This window comes from Natator depressus, chromosome 4, assembly GCF_965152275.1.
Source record: "Natator depressus isolate rNatDep1 chromosome 4, rNatDep2.hap1, whole genome shotgun sequence".
NCBI classification, from domain to species: domain Eukaryota; kingdom Metazoa; phylum Chordata; order Testudines; family Cheloniidae; genus Natator; species Natator depressus.
In genome coordinates, this window is record NC_134237.1 from 114,986,368 (window position 1) to 115,004,818 (window position 18,451).

The window sequence follows — 18,451 nt, forward strand, 5'->3', positions numbered from 1 at the left end:
AGATAAGAACCAATTGTATGTATTAATCAAAATAATGGTAATTATGTATAAAAATATTTCTGATGACAGTACTCTGAGCATCTGACCAATTTTAGATGCTGAGCTAATGTATTGGGAGTTTTTCTGGTTTTCTCACTAATCTGTTTTTGTCTTTTTTGGGAGTTTGTCCTGCCATTTTGATTCCTTCCTACCCCCCCCAGTGATATCAACCCTGATTCCTTGACTCTTCAATTATATTTTTATAACTTTTCTCTTCCAACCTTTCTCTATTCTGCCTCTTTCTTTTCTCATTCATGAAAAGAAGTAATATGGCAAAACACAACATTCCCAGTAAGTTCTTGGAATGTATTGGGGACAACTGTGGAGAAAGTAGCTCGGGAGACAGTCATTTTAGATTTGATTTTAAGCAACAGGGAGGAATTGGTAGAGAATCGGAAGGTGAAAGGCAATTTGGGTGAACGTGATCATGAAATGATAGATTTCGTGATTCTAAGGAAAGGAGGGAATGAGAACAGCAGAATAAGGACAATGGACTTCAAACAATCAGACATTAACAAACTCAGAGAACTGGTATGAAAGGTCCCATGGGAAGAAAATCTAAAGGAAGAAGGAGTTCAGGAGAGCAGGCAGTTTCTCAAGGAGTAATAATAAAGGCATAACAGCAAACTAATCTCATGTGAGGGAAAGTCAGGAATAATAATAAAAGGACAATATGGTACCATGAGGAGCTCTATAGTGACCTAAAAATCAAAAAGGAATCCTACAAAAGGTGGAAACATGGCCTATAAAATAGCACAAGCATATAGGAACAAAATCAGAAAGGCTAAGGCACAAAATGAATTACACCTAACAAGGACATAAAAAGGCAATAAGAGGAGGTTTTAAAAATACATTAGAAGCAAGAGAAAGATTTAGGAAGCCATAGATCCTCTACATAGTGGGGAAGAAGAAAAGGAGTACTTGTGGCACCTTAGAGACTAACCAATTTATTTGAGCATAAGCTTTCGTGAGCTACAGCTCACTTCATCGGATGCATCCGATGAAGTGAGCTGTAGCTCACGAAAGCTTATGCTCAAATAAATTGGTTAGTCTCTAAGGTGTCACAAGTACTCCTTTTCTTTTTGCGAATACAGACTAACACGGCTGTTAGTCTGAAACCTGTCATAGTGGGGAAGGAGCGCTAATAGCTGATGACATCAAGAAGGCTGAGGTACATAATGCCAATTTGACTTCAGTCTTCACTAAAAAGGTTAAACGTGACCAGATACTCAACACAATTAATATTAACAACAAGAAAGAAGGAATGCAAACCAAAACAGGAAAAGGTCAGGTTAAAGAATACTCAGATAAGTTAGATGTATTCAAGTTGGCAGGGTCTGATTAAATTCATCCTAGGTACTTAAGGAATGAGCTGAAGCAATCTTGGAACTGTTAGCAATTATTTTGGGGAACTCCTGGAGAATGGGTGAGATCCAAGAAAACTGGAAAAGGGCCAATATAGTATGTGCCATCAAAAAGGGGAACAAAGAGGACCTGGGAATTTATAGACCTAATAGCCTAACTTTGATACCTAGAAAGACACTGGAACAAATTACTAAACAATCAGTTTGTAAGCACCTGGAGGATAATAGGGTTATAAGTATCAGAGGGGTGGCCATGTTAGTCTGGATCTGTAAAAGCGGCAAAGAGTCCTGTGGCACCTTATAGACTAACGGACGTATTGGAGCATAAGCTTTCCAATATATCTGTTAGTGTATAAGGTACCACAGGACTCTTTGCCACTTTTAGGGTTATAAGGTATAGCTAGCATGGATTTGTCAAGAACAAATTATGCTAAACCAACCTAATTTCCTTCTTTAAACAGTGTTATTTGCCTACTGAAGGGGGGAAGCAGTAGATCTGATACATCTTAATTTTAGTAAGGCTTTAGACACAGTCCCACACGATATTCTCATAAGGAAACTAGGGATATGTGGTCTAGTTGAAATTATTGTAAGGTGGGTACACAACTGGTTGAAAGATCATACTCAAAGAGTAGTTATCAATGGTTCTTGACAAACTGGAAGGGTGTATCTAGTGGGGTCCTGCAGGAGTCAGTCCTGGGTCCAGGACGATTCAATATTTTCATTGATCACTTGGATAATTGAGTGGAAAGAATGCTTATAAAACTTTCAGATGACTCCAGGCTGTGAGAGGTTGCTAGCACTTTGGAAGACAGAATTAGAATTTAAAACAACCTTGACAAATTGGAGAATTGGTCTGAATTCAACATGATGGAATTCAATAAAGACAAGTGCAAAGTACTACACTTAGGAAGGAAAAATCAAATGTACAACTACAAAATGTGGAATAACTGGCTAGGTGATAGTATTACTGAAAAAGATATGGGGTTTATAATAGGTCACAAGTTCAATAAAAGTCAACAATATGATGCAGCTGCAAACAAAGCTAATATCATTCTGGGGCTTATTAACAGGAGTGTTGTAGCTAAGATGCAGGAGGTAAGTGTCCTGCTCTAGTCAGCACTGATAGGGCCTCAGATGGAGTACTGTATCTAGTTCTGGGTGCCACACTTTAGAAAAGATGTGGATGAATTGGAGCGAGTCTAGAGGAGAGCATAAAAAATGCTACAAGATTTAGAAAACCTGACCTACGAGGAAAAGTTAAAAAACTTTTGTGTATGTTTAGTGTTGAGAAAAGAAAACTGAGGGAGGACCTGGTAACAGTCTTCATATATGCTAAGCGATGTTACACAGAGAACTGTGATCAATTGTTCTCCATGTCCAGTGAAGGTAGGACAAGAAGTAATGGGCTTAATCTGCAGCAAGGTAGATTTAGGTTAAATATTAGCAAAACCTTTCTAACTACAGGGTAATTAAGCTTTGGAATCGACTTTCAATCAAGGTTGTGGAATCCCTGTTATTGGAGGTTTTTAAGAACAGGCTGGACAAACACCTGTCAGGGATGGTCTAAGTTTATTTGTTCCTGCCTCAGTGCAGGAGGCTGGACTTAATTACTTCTCAAGGTCTCTTCCAGCCCTACACTTTTATGATTCGATGCTTTCTATGATTCTATGAAACATTTACATAGAGCTGGACCCTGAAGCAAAGCCATGGACTAGAACTCCCCTTTAGCACTAAAACTTTGTTCAGAATTTGGCTCTACATCTGAATTTGGCAGGTGGGTGCCATTTCTATAATGAGTCAAACCAAAGCCCTAGGCCTTAACACCCCAAAATTGAGCGGGTCAAAATCCAAATCTGAATTTTGCCTTTTGGGTCCATCCATAATTTCACCCAGAGTGACCTTCAAATGTAAGCAACGTGGTATAGTCTACAATACTGGGACCTTCAAACCTAAGAGTCCTTAGCAGAGTATTTAATTAGAGCAACTGGATAAATATAGATGCTACAGGGGAGGAAAGATGGATACATTGCCAACTCTTCAGCTGATTTCGTACTGCAAAGTTACTGGAATTACTGGGGAAAAAATAAGATCTTCTTTTGCTTCGTGCACATCAACTGTGAATACGAAACATTGAAAATAAGCAGTTACGAGCCCCACAGACCTTAACATACCAGTCTCCATGACAACATGAAACCCAGAGGAAGGAAAAATATTCCTAAGGGAAAGCTGAGAAGTGCAAAGAAAATGTTAAAAGAAAAATAGAAAAAAAAAAGTGGGATGTGGTGTTTGTTTTTGTTAGCTGAGTCCTACTGTTTGAAGTCCCTTCTTGTTGTTAGATTACTTTATCTACTGCTCCTCAGGGAACAGACACTACGCTATCACTTTGTATACACTGATAGCGCTATTGCATTTGGGCTGCATTTGTATGGCCCTTTCATTAGAGAACTTCATTTTCCCTAGCGCTGTCCGAGCACAGAGCCTATGTGATACGGAGCAAACTTGCTTCAGTTTTGTTTCATCTTTAAGCTTACAAGTTTAGGGATGTCTTTAAATCATTGGAAAAATTTAAAAACGGGGAAAGGGGCAATAAAATAAAAACAAGCTGTGCAGGAAAGAAACACATTTTCTAAATAACAGTGCAAAATATAACCTGTGAGAAAGCTGTGAGGACCACGTGAGAAAGTATCATAACAACAGTAATATCAATAACAGGCAACATTTTCAAAAGCACCTAAGTAACTTTGGAGTCTAAGTCCCATTGACATTCAATGGAACTTAGGCTCCTAAGTCACTTAGACACTTCTGAAATTTTTACCCAACAGCAACAGTAATGACTATTCTACAGCACTTTTTATTCTGAAGGATCCCAGAGCATTTTAAATGACTGCACATGCATGGATACAGAGACACATGTTACTGCGGCTACTGCTGAAACACAACCACTTTTTGTGTGGATTACGACAGCTTTTTCACCACGCACAGCAGTATAGGAAAAGGCAGAGGGCAAATTAAGTGTGCAAAACCACCCAAATATGCTTTCACTAAAATTAGTGGGTAAACTCCCATTGACTCCAGTGGGCGCAGGACCCAAATTAGAGGTTTGGCCAGGACATGGATAAATCCTCTAATTTCATGAGATGCCATGGGAATTTTTATGAGCACAAGTGGTTAGGAATTCAGTTGTACATTATATGGACAGTATTTCCAGCAGTACAACACTAAGAGGATTTTGGGACACTGGTTCCGTACTGGCCCAGTGGGCAAGTTGTCTACTCCAGAAACAGCAATGTCATCAATGACTTGAAAGGAAAGAATGAAAACGTCTGTGTAAATTTGAAAGAAAGAAAAAGACAACAGAAAGAGTCTTGTGTATGTGTAAACGCACCACTCAATCAGACTTGTATAGTAACACAATGGACTCATCTACCTCCTTATCGCTCAGAAATCAGTCTCATACATAGATGCATGGTGTGTTGACTTCAGCTACCTTTATACACCTGGTCATGCCAGCATAGCTATTGAAAATGAATTGGAAAGAAAACAGTGATGGGAACCTTGACACTGTCATGTGCCTTCCCTCCCAAAACATCTTAAAGTAACTAGCAGGTATTGCCAATGTATGAGTCAAACTGCTTTATGTATCTGGCACACAGATGTCTGATTTTCTATGTCCCAGTTACCCAACAGCAGACAGATGTTTTGGATGTAGAATGGTGGGGGAAAAGTATATCCCACCATTTTGTCCTATAGTGAAGCAAATCTGCCAATCCTTACCCGCCATCTCATTTACTTCTTGTACTCTAGCTGATACAGAAGAGACCCCTATCATCATCCCCTATTCTACTACTGTGTGGAAGAGTGTTTGGACTGAAATTAGATAGACTGTGCTGTGCTTTTACACATATAACACATATTGCAAGTTCCTTAATCCTCACTTAAGGAAGTTCTCCTCTTAGAATAGCAGCAGTCATGTCAGTCTTTTAACACTGCGCTATTGTAGGAGGAGAAAGGTGTGAGCTATTTGTGGTGTTTTCAAGCATGCTGCTAAGCAGTGGTATATATTTTTTTCATTTGTAACACCATAGCACAGCAAAGTAAAACAGCCCACTGCTTCTATAGCATTCACCTCCAATCAACTATCATTTTACTTACTTGTTGTATTATGAGAGATGAATAACCTAGATCCCAACTTGCAGTGCTTCAGTTCAACCACATTTCTTCAATCATGATTTTTTTCAGAATACTTTAGAACTGGGGTGGTTGGTTTAACAGGGGTTGGTCTTTATTACAAAGCTTCTCATGCAAGAGCAAGTATAAATCAAACATATGTAAAGCCAGCAATTAGCATAGTACTGGGAAATTCACCCCCAAATATAGGTGAATATTGCCCTATTTGTAGTGGGGTTTGTTCTATTAGTATATGACTTTTTCAATTTAATATGGGGCCTGATAATCCTAGTCTCACTAAAGAATAAGCTCCCATTTATCTTCATGGAAGAAGGAACATGGAATTTATTCTTAGAAATTGAGTGTCACAGGACTGAGTTGAACTCTCAACCCTCTTAAAGGGCCAGCTCCCCATGGTGCCTCCTCAATCCCCCATTGGTAAGTTAGTCCCCATTGGCGAAACTGAGATCCAGTGAGGCAGCATTTCAGTACATTCTGATGTCAGAAAAGAAAGCCAAACCATAATAATGAGGTTCAGAAAAGAGAGGCTTTATTGGGTGTAACAGAACCTACAGACTATTGTAAATGGCATTTGAAATGCCTGCTTGAACAGGTGGAGATGCATGTTGTATAAGTTTCTACACCAGGCTTACAGCTATATTCATGGAACCAAACTTTGCCCTCAGTTACATCTGTCCAAGTACACTGACTTCACTGGGATTGCAGGAATATCAATCAGGGCTGCATTTATAGGCCAGTCTGTCTGCTTCAGTCACACAGTGCAGTCTGAGGTATGGGAGTAACTAGTCCCATGTGATACAGGGACCTTTCATATCAGATTTCCTCTCAAGGCCACACCCACTGATGATGGGACTACTATTTTCTACCCAGTGTACACCTTTTAGTTGTAAAATGTAAATACAGTTCAACATCTTAAAGCATTAAAGAGGTTAATAATATCAATATTTCCTGTAAGCTGGTAGCAAGCCCAGTTTTGAAGGTGTCGCTGACTTACTCCAGCTTTACAGAAGTGTAACTGATAACAGAATTTGATCCCATATGCATACGGGATCAAAATAGGCTTGAAGCATATGCTTAGCTCTTTGTGCATAATAACATACTGTAATATGAACTGCTCACCTGTCCTTACAGTAGGTATCATTTTACTTTGATCCTCTTTGCTGGAAACTGTAGAAACACTAATAGATAAGCTCTTTTCAATATAAATGTGTTGTTGTGTTCATCCCACCTTTAAAAATAAAGATACAACACTGTAAGATATAATGGTCAATGTGGCACATACTATCTTCATGAATTGCTGGCTGTTCTTTTTTCAGAGGATGATAACTAGCTATCTAATCAAAATGCATAGGCAGTGTCTGCCCCCTCCACCCCCAGCTCCATTCATTTTCTACTCATGATCTCTGCTTGGGGTAGTATAATTGCTTTAGACATAATTTACTGCTTACTTGGTAATGCAGCATTTCAGCCTCTGATAAAAACCATATCAAGTCACAGCACTGGTCCTCAGCTTGAAAGGGAGTTCATGTAATCGCTTTCTTACCCTAACCCATTGCCATATCATTTTTGCTGGATGAGGGGCTGAAAAGTAATCATTGTTAAATGATGCTAGCTCCAAAGAGGGGCTTTGACTTCTCAGCCTTCCCACTCTTCTTTGTCTCCTGCTTCTTTTATGGGGAGGCAGCAGGGAAACTTTTATAGTTTGAATTTCATGGAAATAAAATGAATATAATGGCGGACCATAGAGACATGAGACATCTATCCTAGCACAGGGCAAAGATAAGTATCCCAGAACTAAACTTTGGGGGCTGCAAGGGGGAGTTGATTCATCATGATGGTGTAGGAGTATAGAGAGTAAAGTCTTGAACATTTTGTTTCAAATCTGTGGGTATATCTATGCTGTAGCTGGGAGTGTGCTAAAAGTAGCAGATTGGATGCTGCAGCATGGGTGATGGCTCGTCCAGCTAGCCACCAGAGTTTGGACCCAGGGGGTTGGGCAGCCTTGGACTTGGGTGGCTAGCCCAAGCCACCGCCAGTGCTGCAACATCCACATTACTATTTTTAGGGCACTTAGATTGAGTGGAGCTAGCATGAGTCTGCGCACCTGGGTTGGGAAGCCCACTTCCAGCTGCAGTGTAGACATACTCTTTGTGCTCCTAAATGTTTCTGTTGTAGCTGGTAATGTTTAATAATAAAGACTGGAAGTTAACATAATCAGTAGTATTTAACAAGGGTGGGATTCTATAAGAAGACCCTCTTTAACAAGGGTGGGACTCTATGCAGGGCCTAGTTAATTAAAGTCTGTCTTGTGAACTGAAATCCTTGAATGAAGGATGTAATATGGTAGAGGTAAAAAGGTGGGTTAATCCCTGGTCCCATTTAAGTGAATAGGAGGTTTGTCATTTGCTTCAATGGGATCAACACTGGAATTTATGTTATTGCTGATGGGCTCAGTCTCCCCCGGCCCTGTCACCGCCTCCCCCCCCCCCCCCCCGAGTCAATGCACAGAGGCATCCTCTCTGCAGGATCATACATACTTTCCTGTGGAAAGGGGTGTTCAGCTGCCTTCATAGAAACATCCCCCTTGCCTTATGCCTGGACTCTGTTGAAGGCACTCTGTAGATGTGTTGATCTGTATGGGGAAGGTAGGCAATAGACGGGCCAGGGGAGCAGTGGCAAGGCAGATTGGTGGACGGAGTACATGCCATCTACACAGCTAGACCTGTGGAGCTCAGGGAGAAAACTAATACCACCCCAGACCTGCTCTGCCATGGACATCTCAGTATAAAGGGGGAGAGAGGATAATTCCATCTCCATGCCCAGGTATTCCTTGGCCTCTGTGCTGGGACTGTCAAGGCTGCTAATTAGTGTCAGTTATGGCTTTTTGTAACAGTTAGATAAGCAGCCAAATGTATTCTCACTGGAGTTCCACCAGTGGAAAGAAGAATAGAACTTGGGCTGCATCCCCTAGGAACTGGACTGAGGTAGTTCATTTCACATGGGTGACTGAACAGTCATCAGATGGTACAGACTTTTGGTACCTCTAACCCTGTGATTCTAAGTGTGCAGAATTTCGTCAGCAGAATTCCACAATCCTATCTCTGGTCTGGATTCACAGCTTCCACTAGTTCAACTTGCACAGAACTTGACTGTGTCAATCACTTACTTCCCCTGCACCATGTAAACACATTTTAAAAAACAGAGCATGGAAAGCGTGATTCACACATTATTAAAGAACACTCAGTTATACTTTAATACAAAGCAGAAGCTATTTTAAAAAAAAATCACATTCTGATTCAAGGTCAGAAAGCAGCAGACACACCTTTGACAAGAATCCCAGTTTGCTATTGCAAGCTATGATTCAGCCTGAGATCTTAATAAGGTTTTTCAGGTGATGTCCTTACAGGTCACAAGCCACTAGATATATGGTCTGTTAGCTCTGGCAAAGTGCGCTCTATAATGATAGCTTGAATCTGCTACCAGCCGTCTAGCCTCTGCCTTACAGAGCAAAATTCTGCCCTCAGGTACACCCCCCGCAGCTCCACTACAGTCAGTGGTTCACAATTCAGGTCAGATTGTTTATTGTACCTTTGACAGTACGGCTACATCTACACTGCCAGCTAGGGGTGTGATTCCCAGACATACTCCTGCTAGCTCTCACTGAGCGAGTGCGCTAAGAACAGTAGTGTAGCTGCAGTAGCACGGGCAGTGGCAGCATGGGCGAGCTGCCCCGAGTACAGCCCCGTCTGAACCCCGGAGTACGCACTCAGAGAGACTAGCTTGTGCCACTGCTCACGGCTGCCTGTGCTACCGCAGCAATGTCGCCACTTTTAGCATACTAGCGTGATGAGAGCTAGCATGAGTACCTCTGCATGAGCTGGGAATCACACCCCTAGTTCCAAGTATAGACATGGCCTAAGTAAAAGATTGATAACCCCTCTTCCGTCTAATCAAGTGTCACTGACTCTGCGCCCAATCCTGCAAGATGCTGAGAGTGCTCAACTCTCCGTAAAGTGTAAAGGGTGTTCTCACCTGGCAGGATCAGGTCCTTAGAAATGACTGCATTTCGATGGTGTGATATCCAAGCTGTAATTCAGACGGAGTCAGATGTTACTGTAGACAGGTAAGCATTCATGCTAGCTGGCTTTTAAAAGTTGATAAGTCCTGTGCTGACTAGGCTTGTTCTTTGAAGTTGTAAAATGGTCTACTTTTACTTTGGCAACAAAGTAAAGGTCAGTATTTAGCACAAGCTACTACGGCACAGAAAGAGACAACAAGCATGAAAACAGGGTTTACAGTGGATGAAAAGGTAAAATAATAGGTGCTCTACAGTCGATAATCTCCTTTATATCAAGGAAGAGAAAGAAACAAAGATTTGTTACAGCTGGGAGTCAAGAAGCCAAGGCACTTTACAACAAAAAGTCTATTCTGGTACCTACTGAAAGTTAAACTCACAGATCTAAGCTGGCATCTCTACTCTTAACACATAACTCAAGACTCTTTAAAATTAAAACCATTGCATGTAGAAACCTTGTCTATTTAAATAAAAGAATATAATAAACAGTTTTCTTGGCTTTGAACACAGCACTGTGTTCTACTCACACATGAAAAAAGATGTTAGAATATTGTCAGAACCGTAGAAGCCAGGAAATTAAGACTGAAATGCTGTCCTTAGTTCACCCTGTTGTGTTTCAACATTGCAGCTCATATGTTACATAAAATCACCTACTATATTAAAGCCCCCTGAAAGAGTATATCAAATGTGTTACCTGGGAATAACAGGGTTAATTCAGGATGAGGTTTTAACCCTGAATTAGGAACCGATCCTACAAAACTCCCTTTAAAGTTGGGAAGTGTAATGGAGTTTTGCCCAAGTAAGAATAGCAGGAATGGGCCTTACACTTATTCTGTGAGTTTACTGATTCCTGAAAAGGTTTGGGTTTTTTTCTCCTGCTAATAATAGCCCACCTTAATCGATTAGTCTCGTTAGAGTTGGTATGGCAACCCCCATTTTTTCATGTTCTCTGTGTATATATATATATATCTTCCTACTGTATTTTCCACTGCATGCATCTGATGAAGTGGGCTTTAGCCCACAAAAGCTTATGCTCAAATAAATTTGTTAGTCTCTAAGGTGCCACAAGTACTCCTCGTTCTTTTTGCTGATACAGACTAACACGGCTACCACTCTGAAACCTGTTTTTTTACTGTATATTTAATGTGCACATTTCCTTTTCCTTACATGTTAACTTTTTAAAAATGAAAAGCATTTACGATTTTTTTTTTAAATCTTGCATTGGCTCAGTAGACTCCAATGTTTTAATGTTTGCAGATGTGTATTCTTTGCATCACCAAATATAACAGCTCCAAGCAATTGTCTATCTGTATTTAGAAAGCTGGAAAAAAGTTGGGGTGGTTGTTTGTTTGTTGAGGGGAGGGAGTGATCTACTTACTGGAACAAAAGGATCCTTTTCAGTATATAGGAGTATATAGGAGTTATATGAGTATAGGAGCATAGAGGTATATAGGAGTATATAGGTTATAGGAGTACAGGAGTATATAGGAGTTAAATGAATGGTCTATGACCCTGATCCTACAATGCACATGTTTAATTTCAAGCCTGGAACCACTCACATGCTTGAAATTACACATGTGCATAAGTCTTTGCAGGATTGTGCTCTGTGATTGACATGCTTGCATATGCTTAGATAGGGCCTGATTCTGCTATCCTCTAGTATATTACTCTACAAATAGTTTCAACCTGAAATCAAACAAGGTTCCACTCAACAGGAGTAAGAGTGGCAGAATTGGCCCTATGATAAATATTTGGTGTGAATTTTTAAAATAGTAAACTTTAGAGAGCATCCACAGTAAACTACATTTTAAATACATTTACATGGTCATTTGTTTATTTCTAAAATATCTAAAGGCATCAGTCCATGTTATGGACTAGTGAGATACAGAAATTCAGATCAGAAGACAAAACTATTTGAAACCATGAGCTTCTATTTATTTATGGCTATTTCTTTATTCAAGGAATATGTTTGTCAGTAAGAGCTTACTAGGGCAAATTATAGGTTCAAAAACTGCTACTTACTTATTGGCATTCATGGTATAAATTTAAATATGGCCTCTGGATTTTCTTTAAAATTCTCAGCACGAGTGAGGCTAATAACCCAAATGTTAGTCCAAAGTATGAAATTGTAAGACAAGCATGTAGGTTTCTAACTATACCTCTGCCGTTGCTGCTGTTCTCATTTAACAGATAACATTCTAGTATCAGTATAACTTTGCCATAGCAATAAGCATGCACATTAACTTTAAACTGAAACTGGAGTGTATGTCTGAGCTACATGCACAGGTAATTTTAACCTTCTGGTTTAAATCCAAATGTTTCAGTTGCAGGAAGCACTATGTTCTCTTTTCACATTCATTATCTCTGGTGTATTTAATGTGCCATTTGCATCAGAACTGTGTTTCTAGTAGCTGAGTTTGGGTTGCTTTCTCAGGGTAAAAACTATTAGGTTTGGATTTATGAATTGATGGGATACCCACACTTTATTCCTATCAGATCAGCATTTTAATACAATACTGTATATAACTATAATGAAATAAAATGGATGGAGGTCATCATTTCCAGATAGATTTCTCCATATTCCCAATGATAGATAAATTGTTTTATCTTTTCAAGCAGCTACCATCCTCCACAAACAAGACACCATTTACCAAACAACTATCTTTTTGTAGTAAGTAGAAGTAAGATGGTAAGGTCCCAATCCTGCAAACTCTTACTGATCGTGGATTACACATCCCTGGACCTGGAACAAATGTGTAGGGGGATGTGCAAGGAGCCTTTTTCCCACACACACTATATACCCCACACAAGTGATACGGGAGCACAAAGACTGCTCCCTCCATTCAGCTCCAGGTTGCAAATTTTCTACAAAGATGTCAGGAAGAACGCCTTGACTGTGTCCCTTCCTCATGCACTGTGCAGCTGACTGGTGGTGAAGAAGAGAGCCCCGCAGGGGGAGTCCACTAGCTACCCCCAGCATGCCAGGGAGTTTGAGGAAGGGTGGTATCACCTGAGGTGCAGTCCTTCCCCGAGTTCTGCACCTGCCCCTACTTATGACTGTGGTTCTCTCAGTCTTGCCCCATGCAAGTAGTCTCTATTCTTGACAGTAAGACCTACTTGCCAGAGCAAGGCTTTGATTTGGGCCCTAAATTAGCTAGTGATCAAAGCAGCTGAGAACTGAATTGATATCCCAGTGCTAGCATGCTGCCTGCTTCACAGGTGAACTCTCAGTCAGAGACATATTATAGGCTAGAGACTATACACAGTGCTATGCAAAGGGAAATGTATAGCTTTGTTACCCCAGGTGAAGGCTAGGGAAGGAATTTTGACACATAAGGCCATTATTCCTTCCCTGTGTCACAGTTCAGGGCAACTGCACCTGTACTTTCCTCAGTGGTTTAGCAAGGTCACTTATTTTCAGGCTTTTAGCTTCTTAGCTGATGCCTTTTTGGGTGGAGACTCATGTTTTTTTCCCTTCTGATTGGGGTATTTCCAGGTGCAGAGTTCCTTGTCTTCAATGTGTTATTTCCAGCACTAGACAATTCCACAACAACACATGCACAATTACATTTTTAATACAATGGACCCCAATGGCTTAAACTAATTCAATAAAGTTTATTTAGGGTATTCCAAAAAATTGTCTGTCACACCCTGCTCCCCACCTTGCTGTCGGGGAGAATGGGGCGGGGCAGCTTGTAATCTGCTACTGTGCTTTACTAATAGCAATCTATTTCTTTCTCTCATCTGCACTTGCCAGCACACTTGGGAGAGAGGAGGAGGTGGAATTGCAGCTCTGGCTCCTCCTTGCCCGTCTGCGAAGAAAAGAGGAAAGATCAGTCCCCTGGAGCCTGCTGTCCCCTGGATGCTTGGAGAGGTGATCTGGAGGAGGCTGCAGGGGAAGAGGCTCTTACTCCTTACATGGCTACATAAGTCTGGGACCACAATGTGGCCGTTAAGGGTTAGATTAGGCTGGCATTTCTGTAATCCATCTCTGCCATGATCTATTTTGGAAACTTCTTGCAATGTCCAAGAAATGTTAGCTGAGGAAGGGCATCAACTAGTCTGTGAAAATGGATGGTAGGTCAGCCTATCATCTACTTCAGCTGTCCTTGGCCCCACTCTTATGTTGTATTATGTCTTATCACTAAGTGTCACATCGTATCATGTCTCAAGTGTTTTGGTCTAGTGTCTGTGATAATGTCAATTTGGACCGGAACATGGTGAATATTTAGAGCGCAGACATCTGCCCCCAAAATATCACAATGATAAGAAATGGGTTCTTCTGAATAGGTTGAATATTAACATTATTTGCTGCATAGTTTTGTATAAATTGAACATTGTTGGATTAGTTGATTTATAGTCAAAATCTGTCCCTACTGGTCTCCTGAACCAATCCCTGTGCAATATTAAAAAACAACTTTAAAAAGGGTGCATGAAAGAAAAAAAACTGGTCTCCTCTAATAAATCTTTTCATTCTTGATCCCTCCTTCCTGGGAAGGAAGGATGTTCTTGAGGCTAAGGCATTGAACTGGCATTAAAGTGACCTATGCATCGAAGAGACTATGCCCTATTCATTGTTCTGTAACAGACTTCGTGCGCTGTCCAACTTAAGGGCAAATAATGTCTGTATAGGGAAGAGAATGGATGTCACCTACTGTTCAGTTCCCATGCCCTCCCCTTAATGATCATGGGCTTATGGCCTCATAGATCTGCACTGAGCATGAATCTACTGCTCACACCCTTGTTGTGCTGCTCACAATTGCCTTTGCAGTAGGTAGTTACAAAGGACTTCTCTTCTACTGTGAATGGTGGATTGTGGAATCCCCTGGGCTTCCTGGATCTCTTGTAGAGCACAAATATAACATCATGGGCCTTGCATGCCCAAGATTTGACCCTTTGTGCCTGTAAAAGGGTCCAATTAAGAGGTACTTCTTGGTGCAGGGCTAGTTACAATAATACTTGGCATGAATATGGAAATGTCCAGGCATAAGTCTCAAAGCTCTTTACAAAGATGGGTAAAATAGTGTTAGCTCCCTTTTACAAATGGGGAAACAGAGACATGGAAAACTGAAATGACTTTCTCATGGTCACACAGTAAGCCAGTGACAAAACTAGGAATGGAAGCAGGTGGCACAGCCCTGGTAGAGCTCCTGTAGCTGGACACTCAGCTACTGTGTTTGGGTCCCACCGCTGAGCCCAGGTGCTCTTAAGCTTCCAGTAAGCTGGAGCGCTGTCTCTCTCCTTGTCCTCCCAGCACACTTCCTGGGCACTTCTTTGTCTGTTGCCTCTTCATGGAAATGGGATGTCCTGGCCCAGCTGCCTCTTGAGCTAATGGAGTAACTGATAGCAATAGTAGGTTGCCATCCTTTATATGGACCAGCGCTACAGGGGGATGAGACACTTTGCTGACAACAGACTCAAGGATCTTGAATTCCACTCCAGGTTCTGGACAGAAGTTTGCTCTAGTGGGCACAGACTCTTCTGCCCCTGCCCCCTGCCCTCCAATCCCTGTCCCAGTCTTACCTCTTTCCCCACCCCTAGCTTCTCAGCCCATGCCCTTCTCATCTTAGGCAGTCCCTAGGAGAGTATGGTGGATCTGAAGGTTCCAGCCTTGCTGTTGATCCATGTGGCTGTCAATAATACACCACATAATGCTGCAGTTGTTGGGTTTTTTCAATTTGATTTTTTTAAAACCTAGAATATTAGTTTTGTTATGTTAAAAGAGCATTATTAAGGTTGCAAAGTCAAGCGCTCAAAAGTTAGGAAAAGCCAAAATTAAGGTTGCTGGGTGATCATTAATTGTGTGTTTCTCATTTTGTGGATGCCTGACTTGAGATGCTGGAGCTGATTTGAAAGTGCTGAGCACTCTCAGTCCCAGGTGAAGTCAGTCAGAGCTGTGATTTGAACATGTGAAGGGCTATATAATGCTACATACTCTGAAAAGTCAGGCACCCAAAATTAGTGGACTTTTGGTTTGCATTGATCTCTCTGTGCCTCAGTTCCCCATCTGTAAAATGGGGATAATACCCTCTCGTTTCACATGAGGATTGTGAAAATAAATGGATGTTTGTGAAGCATTTAGACACTGTAGTGACGAACACCACAGAAAAGGCCATGAGGAAGATAATGATACCCTCTACAGTCCAGGGTTTGAATAATGCACAATAAATAAGGACTGGGGCCACTCATTGAACAATGAGGAGAAAATAAAATATTTAATAACTGCTTGCTATGTGAACACTGTCTGTCTTATGCATTAAATGAGGCAGGGGGTCCAGTGGAAAAAATAGTAAATGATCATGTAATTAAAGGCTGTATCATAGTGCATATGCACAAAGGGGCCAAATTAAGGTTTTACTGGAAACTTTAATTCAGGCGTTTCCTAACTTTTGAGAGCTTGATTTTGTGACTTTAATAATGTTTGTTTAATGTAGTTGTGTGTGTGGTTATAATTTACACTCAGTGTAGAATGTAAGTTTCCAATATGTTTCCTCATTTCTCCCATTCCCCCGGTTGTAGAAAAGAGAGACTAGGATTTTATTTTTGTTCCACAAGTCTGGACCAACATGGCTACAACACTGCAAACAAGGATTATTATGTTGGTAAAATTCCAGCTGTTAATAAGTAGCAGGTGTTAAATATTTTAATCTCTTTCTCTGCTGGCTAGATCAAAGACTTACTCATTATAATATTACGACTAGAGATGTGCTAAACTGACTAAAGTAATTAGTGACAAAAAAGGAATTGCCTTGGGGTTAACAGGCATATGAGTAATAGGAGAGATGAATTTGTTTCCTATTTTTGTTCCAAATTTCCACTTTGTTACCTTTGCTTAGAATGTCAAATGGCATTTTACTCTGATAGACATGACTTTACCTTGTACAACATAACATAGCCCTGCACAACCTGATGGCTCACCCACTTTACATTTCAAAATGCGCTTTATTTCATATAGGGTCAATATTTACAGAATACATTTCAGCGGCACAGTATCTTATGTGACATATGATACTCATTTTGCCTGAGCACTTTCCATTAGGAAATCTCAGCTGCTTCAACATATGAATTTACATCCCTGACTCAAAGTGGGATTTGGATTCAGATGTATCATCAGCTGGTGATTTTCCCAGGGGATTTTCATTTAACTTTTTTTAAAAAATAATTTTGGTTTTATGTAGTTACATGTTATTTAGTTGAAAGGTCTCTATGGGATCATTTATTAACTGTTCATGAACGTGTAACTGATTGGGAAAGACACATTCCTGCTTGAAATATCATTAGCACAATCATGAGTACGCTGAATAGGGCAGAGGCCATCGTGAGATGTAATCAGCGACACACTGAGGTTCCTATGGCATGGCCATGGTATCTTTAAAGGCTTTCATAGAACAACTGCTTACCGAAAATCCGTGAGATTAGGAAAAGTCTCTCCAACTGTGTCCAAGGAACTTGTATTTTGGGCTTTGGTGACATACAGCTAGACCAGTGTGGAGCTCAAAGTCATGACAGCTGTATGGCCACGTATGGAAGTCAGCTTGTACTAATGAGTCACTACTGAATTAACTGATTATGTGCAGGTAGAACAATGGTGCTGACATGTAGGAAATGGATTTGATGAGTAGCAAACTTTTTCTCTACCCTTCCCAATCTGTGGCTTTTCTTTTTTCCCAAACACAAGAACCTAGTTACAGATGATGAGAGCTCCTGCCAGGAGACAAAGATACCCTTTCATTCCAAGGCGATAGAGACTCTGGTATTTTATTTCAGTGCCCTGTGTGGTCCTGATTAACTGAAGACTGACTCTGCCCAGTGACAGAAATAGTGTGTTAGTGTTGTCCGCTTCAGTTCAGGGACAATCAGATAGAAACTCAGTGATGCCAGTGGAAGACCACCCCAGCCCCTTACACCTCCCATGTTTCTACAGCTGTACCCAGATCAGAAACACTGCTCTTTCCTTTCGATTGTGCACTCGTACAAAATGTAACTTCTGAGATGGGAGAAAGACCTAGCAGCAGTTTGCTAGAATCATGGCATCATAATTAATTCCTGCACAGAATATGATTTAAATGATGGAGAAGATCTATCTTGGAAACAAACCAGTTGGCAGGATTCACATATTATATCACACTTCTAGTGCATACAGAAACCACAGTTTTGGCCCTAGATCTTTGGAGGTTCACCCATCATTACTTTGGCATATATGACATAGTTTGTGGTTCCTTCTCCTTCCCTCCTGAAGCAGTGGTATGGTACCAGGCTAGGAGTTTGTTTTCAAGGGAAAGTATTATAATGGAGGAGAGGTCCATGTGTATTGATGGATGTTATTGAACAATTTTTCAATTGTTGTGGCTGGCTAGCTATGACTAGTAGCTAGGGATTTGGGGGATGATTTCTTTCTTCCAAAACCTGGGGACAAATCTGTAAAGTCAATGCTCAGCACCTGATTATATTCCCAATCCATATTTAGCCATCTACCTTTAGTCACCCAAGTTTGAAAGTTTGGGCTCTTGTCATTATTTCTGTAGACAATTACAAAAGGTTTGACTGGTACTTGAAACATTTTTTTTCGTAGCTGGAAGTAACTGAGTCTAGATAGGTTTAATTACCATTACTCAGTATCCATAATCTGAACTCTGATTCAAGTTTTGTTTTTTTTCTTCCACTGGCATAATACTTACAAAGAGTCATAAGAGGGTGAGAAAACATATTTGGAGAGACAAAGTCAATCTGAATCCAAAAGATGCAGATCAGTAAATTCTATCCCTGTTGTGAAGAAGCAGTT